At 53.4% G+C, this 9,327-nt stretch overlaps 1 pseudogene; it reads left to right on the top strand.

Annotated features, from left to right (window-relative positions):
* Positions 1-4,460: 4,460 nt before the first annotated feature.
* Positions 4,461-8,896, top strand: LOC125094147 (epididymis-specific alpha-mannosidase-like; annotated as a pseudogene).
* Positions 8,897-9,327: the final 431 nt, after the last annotated feature.

Raw genomic sequence — 9,327 nt, 5'->3', positions numbered from 1 at the left:
TCCTTTAGGTATAAGGTTAGTGTGTGTATTTGAGACCTTTCTGGTTTCTTGAGAAAGGCTTGGTGTTATATACTCCCCCATTAGGACCGCCTTTGTTGCATCTCAAAGGTTTTTGGTTTTGGTTTTGGTTTTAAAGATTTTATTTATTTGACAGAGAGAGAGAGAGAGAGAGAGAGAATACAAACAGAGGTACAGGGAGAGAGAGAAGAAGGCTTCCCACAGAGCATGGAGCCCGATGCGGGGCTCTATCCTGGGACTCTGGGATCATGACCTGAGCCGAAGGCAGATGCTTAACTTCTGAGCCACCAAAGTGTCCTGCATCTCAAAGGCTTTGAACAGTTGTGTTTTCATTTTCATTTGTTTCCATGAATTTTTAAAAATTCTTCTTTAATTTCCTGGTTGACCCATTAATTATATACTAGGATGCTCTTTACCCTCCGCATTTCTGAATTCTTTCCAAATTTCCTCTTCTGAGTGTCAGTTTCAAAGCATTGTGTTCTGAAAACTCGCAGGGAATGATTCCAATCTTTTGGTACCAGTTGAGAACCTGATTTGTGACCTGGTATGTGATCTATTCTAGAGAATGTTCCATGTGCAGTCAAGAAGAATGTGTATTCTCTTGCTTTAGAATGGAAGTCTCTGAATGTATCTGTGAAGACCATCTGATCCAGTAGATGATCTGTCCATTACCGTGAGGGAGGTGTTCAAGTTGCCTACTATTACAGTATTATTATATGTGTTTTCTTCATTTTCTTTTAATTGGTTTATATAATTGGAGGCTCCCATGTTAGTGGCATAAATATTTACAACGATTAGATCTTCTCATTGGGCAGACACCTTAATTATAATATAGTGTTCTTCCTCATCTCTTATTACAGTCTTTGGTTTAAAATCTAATTTGTCGGATATAAGGATTGCCACCCCAGCTTTCTTTTGATGTCCATTACATGATAAATGGTTTTCTACCCTGTCACCTTCAATCTGGAGGTGACTTACAGTCTAAAATGAGTCTTTTGTACACAGCATTTCAATGGGTCTTCCTTTTTAGGCTGGTAAGTCTTTTTAAAATAAATGAAGGAATGGAGGGATGGAGACATGGGCAGTAGGGAGAGGCAGTGTTGATGAGTCCAGTGAGCTATTTGGAGACTGTAGTTTGCATTGTTTTCAGGACCTTCAGGGTCATGATTATTCACTCCAGGAAGATTGAATGGGCTCCTGCTGCATACTGCTTTACAGGAGCACCTACAACATCCCAGGCACTTTCCAGGCACTGAGAGTTCATGGGAGCAAGTAAAGAAAATTCCCTGCTTCCAGGGAGCTGTGCCGTGAGTGACCTGCCTGGAACTCTGGTGGGTCACATCCATCCTCAAGGATCAGGAAAGGCAGTTGGGTTTGGGGGTGTCCAGTTAGGGGCCAGCCCACCCCCTGGACACCCTGAGAGACCCGCTTCATTCAGACCTGCCTAGCTCAGTGTCCCACCCATCCAGTATCAGCTGTGCTACCATGGGTCATTCACCTGCCCTCTTTGAACCAGGACCATCTGTGCAGCATGCAATAACTATCCCCACCATACAACCTGTTGGGAGGATGTGGTGACATAGACTGTAAGAAGTAGAGGCCAGCACCTGGCACTTGGCCAGTCTTCACACTGTGCAAGGCTCCTCCTCACGACTCCACAGGCTGAAGTTTCAAGACACCTATCTGGTGAACTCTTCCCTTCACATTCTCAGCTTTGCCACTTGGGCAAGTCTCTCATCTTCCTGACCCTCATGTTCAGTGACTTTTCTGAAGGAAGGTGAATGTCAGGGAGGAGACCAGGTCCACAGAGTCTTCCCAGGTGCACACATCCCACATTCATCTGAACCCAGTAGACCTGTGGAGGGGGAATTCACTCCCATTTACACAGGCAGGACCTGAAGCTCACAGAATGCACCCCTGCCTGAGGCTGAACTGAGTCCCAGGCTGCCCCCCTGTGGAGACCTGCTTCCCAAGGCCTCTCTGACCCTGAACCCCTTGATGCCTTCTGCAACCCACTTTAAATGCAAGCACTGGGGCACCCTGGGCAGGGCAGTCAGCTGCCCATGCAGATGACAGGTGAAGCAGGAGATGGGGTCCAAAGAGACCCCATTCTGCACCAGATGAGTGCACAGCTGACTTGTCAGAGTGCCATTTCACACCAACAGCCACAAAGGTGGATAAAACCAAACCCATCTTATGGGCTGGGTCTGAGCACAAACTGAGCTAAACAAGCCATGTGAAGCACCCAGTGTACCTGCTCTGGAAGCTTCAGGCCACACAGCCTCGGACAATGGGCTTCCCTGCCCAGGAGTCCCTCCCAGAGGCCCCTGCAGACAGCAGTACCTGGTGTTTCTGCCTGTCTGAGGCGATGCCATCCCACCGCAGCAAGTACTCCTGCTCCACGGTGATGAAGCACCGATGTTTCTGGAGCATGAGCTCCTGTACCACAGAGGTGTAGACGCTGGCCGCGTAGGCCAGTAGGCTTTCCTGAGGAGGGGGCACCACATCACACCAGACCTCATGGAGGCTCCCAGAGGCTTGGCCCCAAGGATCCAGTACTACAATCCCCAGTGACACAGGGTCCTTGGACCCCACCATTCCCTACGGGCATCTGCCCTGGACTCTTCCCTCTCTTCCTCCTTTGCCGATCCAGTAGAGGCACATGGGGGCCACTCTGTGCCAGACACACAGTGCTGGATGGTCCTGAGACAGTGACATGGCTCCCTGCCTCTAATGAGATCCTGCTGTTCTAGGGAGAGAGGTGATGTTCCAGACCATGACACAGGACATGCCCAGGGGACAAGGATGCCTTCCCCGAGGGGGCACAGTAGCTGGCCCTGAAATTCCAGACCGTGACATACAACATGTCCAGAGGATACAGACAGCTTCCACAAGGGGCACAGTAGCTGGCCCTGAGGGTACAGTAGGGAGGCAGCCCAGTGAAGCCACGGGGTGACAGAGAGGAGGTCCAGGGACCCCATGGGGCCCGTCTGGGCTGTGATGAGGGGAGCTAATGTTGAGAACTGAAGCTCAGAGGAGCTGCACCCAGGCCCCCAGGTGGTCATGGGCATCTGCCAGCCTGTCTCCCCAGGCTGGAGGCTCTGCGGGTCCAGCTGTGGCTGCTTCCTATATGTGTCTCTAGGCTGGCACATGGTGGTGCCCAGAGGGGCTCCTTAATGAAATGCAAAGATCCCTGGCAGCAGGATCTCAGAAAAAGGGATCATTCCTGGGTTCCCTCAGGGAAGACCCCAACCCTCTCTGGGCTTCAGTTTCCTCTTCTGTAACTGAGGGCACCACGTATACTTCCCCACCATTAAGCTATCTCCACAGGCAGCAAAGTGTCCCTGGAGAGGCTGCCCAGTGCATCCCAGGACTGGACTACTCCTGCCCCCACCTCCAGTGTCAGATCCTCTTGCTGCTTCCCTCTCCCATTGAAGTCCAGCTGCCTCTCAATAATGTCCACAGAAAAGTTACTGTATCCCTAATCCCAGAGAGTGTTTGTTCTCTTCTGGGTTTCCTTCCTGTTCCCGCAAAAGAGCTGGAGGCGGCCCGGGTGACAATACGCAGTCACCTGACCCAAGATCTTGAGTATATCTCAGTCTCTTCTTGCTCCTTTTCCTGCATTCATTCCTTCTTGCTTTCACTCATTCCTTGACTTATTCAAACCTGCATTCATTCATTCCTGTGTTCATTCATTCATTCATTTGATCATTCATTCCTGCATTCATTCATCCATTCCTGCATTCATTCACTCAATCAGCAATAGCTGGTGCACCTCTTCTGTCTGTCAGGGTGGTGAGAACATGCCAGGAAATATAACGTGTGAAGCCCTTGGCCTGTGAAGCTAGCCTTCTGGTGGGGACAAGGGACCGACACCAAGCCCCCTACCAAATGTGCATGGAGGGGAGGAGGGGAAGGGAATAGGGGCACACACAGGGATTCCAGGAAGGCCCCACCAGAAAGTGTCTTTTCTGGAGCCACACACAGGACTGGGGGGACTAGGACCAGCCGGCTTGTTGGAGGAAGGCCTCTGGGCAAAGGGAACAGCCCGTGCAAAGTGTTGGAGGCCTGTGCCATCATACAGAAGGGGGACATGGGGCTCAGAAAGGGAACAGAGTCCACCCAAGGTGCCCCAGTCGTGGACTGTGACCATGGCCTGAGTCAGGCTCATGTCTTTTCACCTGACTATCCCTAGCATGGCTGAGGAAACTGAGGCCAGAGACTAGAGCCAAGCAGCCAAAGTGAGTCTTCCTAGTCTCCAGCAGAGTCAGGTCGTAACCCAAGCTGCTCTCTTGAGGATGTCAGCCAACACCAGGCTTCAAACCCACCCCGGGATCTGGCAGGGAGAAGGAAGCTGAGGTCCAGGGAGTTCTGGAAGATGGTGAAAAGACACCGCCTGCACCGTGTAGATCCAGCCCACATACATGTGACTGTGAGGAACCATGAAGACCCTGACGGGGCTCACGGGCTGTGCCACCAGGAACAGCAGCAGCACCAGCTGCGTGAGCATGGGAAGCCAGCCAGGCAGCCGCATCCCAATGGCAGGTGGGCAAGGGTTGCAGCTGGCTGTCACTTGCTGTCCACCAGCCACTGGTCCCCTAACAGAGAACAGCACTCCCAACATGTAGGGAGGTGGGGACAGGAGCAGGAGGAGCGGCACCTGCAGCCGTGCTGTCACCTGAGCCAGAAGAGGGGGTGGCCCTTGGACATCACCATTCGGTGCTCCACCACTATCGTCAGTGTCTGAGCATTGATGTCAATTTTTTTATTTATTTTATTTAAATTCAATTATTTAACCTATAACGTGTTGTCAGTTTCAGAGGAGGAGTTCAGTGACTCATCAGTTGCGTATCATACCCAGTGCTCATCACATCATGTGCCCACCTTGATGCCCATTACTCAGTTACCCTATCGCTCCACTCACCTCTCCTCCAGCAACCCTCAGTTTGTTCCTAGAGTTTTTCCTAGAGTCTTTTGGGTTGTCTCCCTCTCAGATTTCATCTTTTTTTATTTTTCCATCCCTTCCCCTATGATCCTGTTTGTTTTTCTTAAATTCCACATATGAGTGAAATCCCATGGTAATTGTTGTTCTCTGATTGACTTATTTCGCTTAGGATAAACCAGTGCTGTCCAATTCTCAGCAGAGTCCCAAATTCCATGTGCCCCAGGGCAGCGGTCATGGACTGCTCTCCCCCAGAGCCTTGCCTGGAGGAAGCCAGCAACCATGTCGTGGGTCATGCCAGCCTTCTGTGCAGAGGACAGACAAGGAGGAGCTCCATCCTGCCCACAGCCAGCACTGGCTCAGCAGTTCCGCAAGCCAGCCACCAGCAAGCTGCTCCTCTAGCCCAGCCCCAGGTCAAGGAGTCTGTGGGGAGCATCAATAAACGAATGAAACACCTAGGGGCACCTGGGTGGCTCAGTTGGTAGGGAGCCAACTCCTGGTTTCTGTTCATGTCATGATCTCAGGTTCATGGGATCAAGCCCTGCATTAGGCTCTGGGGCTGGGGTGGAGCCTGCTTGATTTTCTCTGTCATGCTTCCTCTCTCTCAACCTCAGCAAAAGGACTGAGCTAAATCTTCCCAGCTCAAGTGCAGAAGTCCCAGGGAAAGCTTCTGACTGGTGCAGGGAGAAGCTCATAGTCCAAGACTGGACCAATCACTGTGCCAGGGGACTGTGAGGAGGTGGTGCCCCAGCTGGAGCCCAGAGCTGAAAGGGCTTTTCTTGGAAGGAGGAGGGAGCTGAGGTGCCTTCTTAGCATGAAGGCCAGGGATGACGAAACAAGAGAAGAGCTGGCATCCCACACCTTGCATTGAAATAGAGGCTCTGCCTGAAACTGCCCTGTGATCTGGAACAAACCCCATTACCTCTCTGGGCTGTAGACTCCCCATCTGTACTTTGAAATGTCTGGACTAGAGATTCAGGGTCCTTCCAGCTGTTAGACTCTGTGATCTGAGCCCCTGGACAGGTGGGAGGAAAGGCATCCAGGTGGAAGGATGTCTGTGGGCAAAGGCAGGAAAGGGGATGCCTGAAGCGCTGGGACCAGCAGATGCTTCAGGCTGTCCTCCCTGTGGGGCACATGTGGGCAGGAGCTGGATCACCTGTACGAGGGCACATGGTGTGCAGAGCTCCCACTGCCAGGAGGAGGAGATTGGCCCCAATCCTTGTCCTGGCTCTGTTTGTCCACCCTGCAGAGACTGCCCAGAATCTCCCAGGGCCCCAGCAGCAAAAGCCTGTGACTCTGCTCCCAAGTCTTCACCTTCAGATCCTCAGCATCCCAGGCTGGAACTACAGCTCCAACCACAGAGAGCACATGCAGAATCTCCAGAAAGGTGAGGCAGGTGTCCAAGGGAGCCAGACGCACGGCACCCTCCCCATGGCAACCTGGCCCCACATTCATCACCAGACAAATTGGGCTCCTCTCAGAGTTGTCCTGCTTCTGCCTGGTCACCTGATCCCTTTTTCTACCCAATGGGGAGGGCCAGGCCCACAGACAGGCTGTGGGGACCTGGGTCACTCAGCAAGCAGGGTACACTGTGGACATGGACCCCAGCCCAGGACCTGTCCACACCCATTCTCTGATGGATCCCTCTCACCCCACCACCAATTCCCAATCATCATTCACCATCTGCCAGACCCTCAGCCTGCAGTGCAGTCCTGCTGCTCAAGGACTCCTCCTGGAGCCCTGAACAGCCAGTCCCACTTGTCCTCTGAACCCAGGAAGCCTGATCGTCCAGAGCTTCCATTCATTCACTGAACAAATATCTCTTGTGCCCGGCACTGGGTAATCAGCACTGACCAATGTAGGCAAAGCCCCTGGATTCACAGAGCTCTCCATCTAGAGGGGGAAGCAGGCAAGTCACCAGGACACCAGTGATGTTGATGTTTACATTAAGCCCCCAGCAGGGCTTCATGGAGGGCTTCTTGGTGGAAGTGATACCTGCCATGGTGTCATGGTGAAATGACTTATACTGTTGCCAAAGCTCCAGCTGCACCTTCTCTTCCCCTTTCCACTGTGAGCATCTCAAAGGCAGGGCTGGCTGCCCCTGAGCCACCCTCTTGTCCCCATAGCCCCATCTATGTCCTGCCAGTCACCAAAGATGGCTCAGTAGGAGTCCACAGAACTAAGGAGGAAAAGGAAGAGGCAACAGGCCAATAACACTTTTATCTGATAAAGCAGATCTTGGGGACCATGGCTCATGTCTGCAGCCAAGTGGCTTTCTAACACTGAATCCCATTATAGGAATCCCCCTGTCACAGAAGATGCTGGGCGGGGAGCCTCCCCTACAAGACAGAGCATTCCCTTCCCACTGGTGTGCGTGGCCAATGCAAGAGAATAGGTCTCCTGTAGACAGCTGGCTCCCAAATAGGAGGAGAAAGGAACTCACCTGGGAGTGCCCCAGACTCACTAAATGAAGGTCCCTCCTCCCTGGAGAACAGCAAGTGAGGGGCAGTGCAAGGGGAGCCTCAGGGATGGAGTTAGGACCCCCTCCTCCGTATCCCTGAGCTCAGGGCCACCTTATGAAGCAGATGTGTCATCCTGGACATCAGCATGTCCTCACCTCACCCCCACCATCATCTGGAGACAGAGGACTTGCCTGACCCTTGGGATCCAATCCATAACCACCCCCTTGAACAAGTAGAAGGGATTTTTCACACCCCGTGTGCAGCAGTAACATCAAACACGGACTGTGTCAATGCCTCCCAGGGAGGCTGAGGGTAGGAAGTGAAGGGCAGGTGTAGGGTGCTGGGGCCAGCCTAGAGGATCGGCGGTGATAGGGGTCCTTGTGTACCTGAAGGCCATGGAAGGAAGGCCAAGGTGGACCTCCGCCGTGTCCTGCTTTAGCTCCATCACCTGTATGAGGTGGGGGAGGACCCAGTCCTGTCTCAGCCTGTGAGTGTGAACCTGGAGGTTAAGAGCCCTCAAACCCCTATGACAGTCTCCCTGGCCATGGCCTGAAACCCCAGCAGGCAGGCAAACCCGTGTGAAAATCCCCTCTGGCAAAGACCTCGGCAGAGATGAGAGGCTCCCGCTCACCCTGGAATGGGTGCTGTGGGGGCACGTGGGCACTCCAACCTCCTCTCTCTGCATTCTTGCTGCTTCACTTTCTCTAATCCCTTCCTGGGTCACTGCGTCCCGTACCTGGCCTCACGGCATGCTGGCTTTTCTCTTTGGCTCATCCTCTGTGGTCACCTGCAGGCACAGCCTCACAAGCAGATAGGTCTGCAGAAGCAGGAAGGCAGCAGCAAATGGGGTCTTGCCTCTGAGTGCTTTCTCCCTGTGTCAGTGCAGGGAAGCTTCCCCAGAAACCTCTCATCTCCGGCCAGACCTCCCTTCCTGCTCAGGGCAGAAGGGGCCACCTGCCTCTGTCCTCACACAGGAGACTGGGTCCCTGTTTTCTTGGCACAGGGGATGGATAGCTACTCCTGGCCTCAGCCTGGGGCACCCCCTGAGCCATACTGGGGAGAAGGGTCTGGACGATGGAGGCAGTTCCTGTGCCTGCCTCCCCTGGGTATGCTTATCCAGTGCAGTACCTGGGAGAGCCTACTGGTCCTCGCCTCAGTGTCCTCCTCTGTGAAAAGAGCACATGGTTCCCTCTGGGGATTTCCTGGGAGCATTCATGAGGTGGTGTGTTGTACCCCAAGGGTGGGTGCCACCCCTGCTCCTGCTTTGCTTCTACTCTGATCTGGGGCCTCAGGGGTAGCTCACCCTCCCTGTGCTCCTGTCCCTCAGGTCGTGATGCAGGGGCTCGGGTCCGTGGTGGCAGTGGAGGAGCGTTCACTCACAGGGACCTGGGATGTGAGTACGCTGCACCACTGGAGCTGGAGGACACGGGATGGTCCCCACAGCAGAGGTTTGGGAGCCCCTGGTTCAGGTTGACCCTGGGAATCCCAACCTGCCCCCAGACTGGCTCAGGAGCTGGCCAGACCTTGTTTAGATCACTTATGGCCTGTGTGACCTTGAGCAGGCTACTTGGCTTCTCTGATTCTGTACCATCCAGAATCTACCACGGATCAGTGTGTGTGTGCATGCCTGTGTGTGTGTCTGCAGACTGCATCACCAGCCTCTGTCCTGGGTGATTCCTGAACTGGCAAGCATATCCCAGGGGATCTGACATCTGTCATGCTGTGTCTCACACTGCACACACCACCATCAGCTCCTGGGAACCACAGGCAGCTTTGTGCCCCCTGGTCCTTCCCATGCTGTTCCCTCTGCCTGGATCACCCTTGTCCCCTTCTCTCTGGTCTGCTCCTACTCAAGCTTTGGTGGAGTCCAGGCCTGTGTCAGGTTCCTTCTCCATTCTCCTCTCC

The sequence above is a fragment of the Lutra lutra genome, chromosome 2, assembly GCF_902655055.1.
Source record: "Lutra lutra chromosome 2, mLutLut1.2, whole genome shotgun sequence".
NCBI classification, from domain to species: Eukaryota; Metazoa; Chordata; class Mammalia; order Carnivora; family Mustelidae; genus Lutra; species Lutra lutra.
Note: the sequence above shows the minus strand (reverse complement) of the source record. Positions and strands in the feature narration are given on the sequence as shown.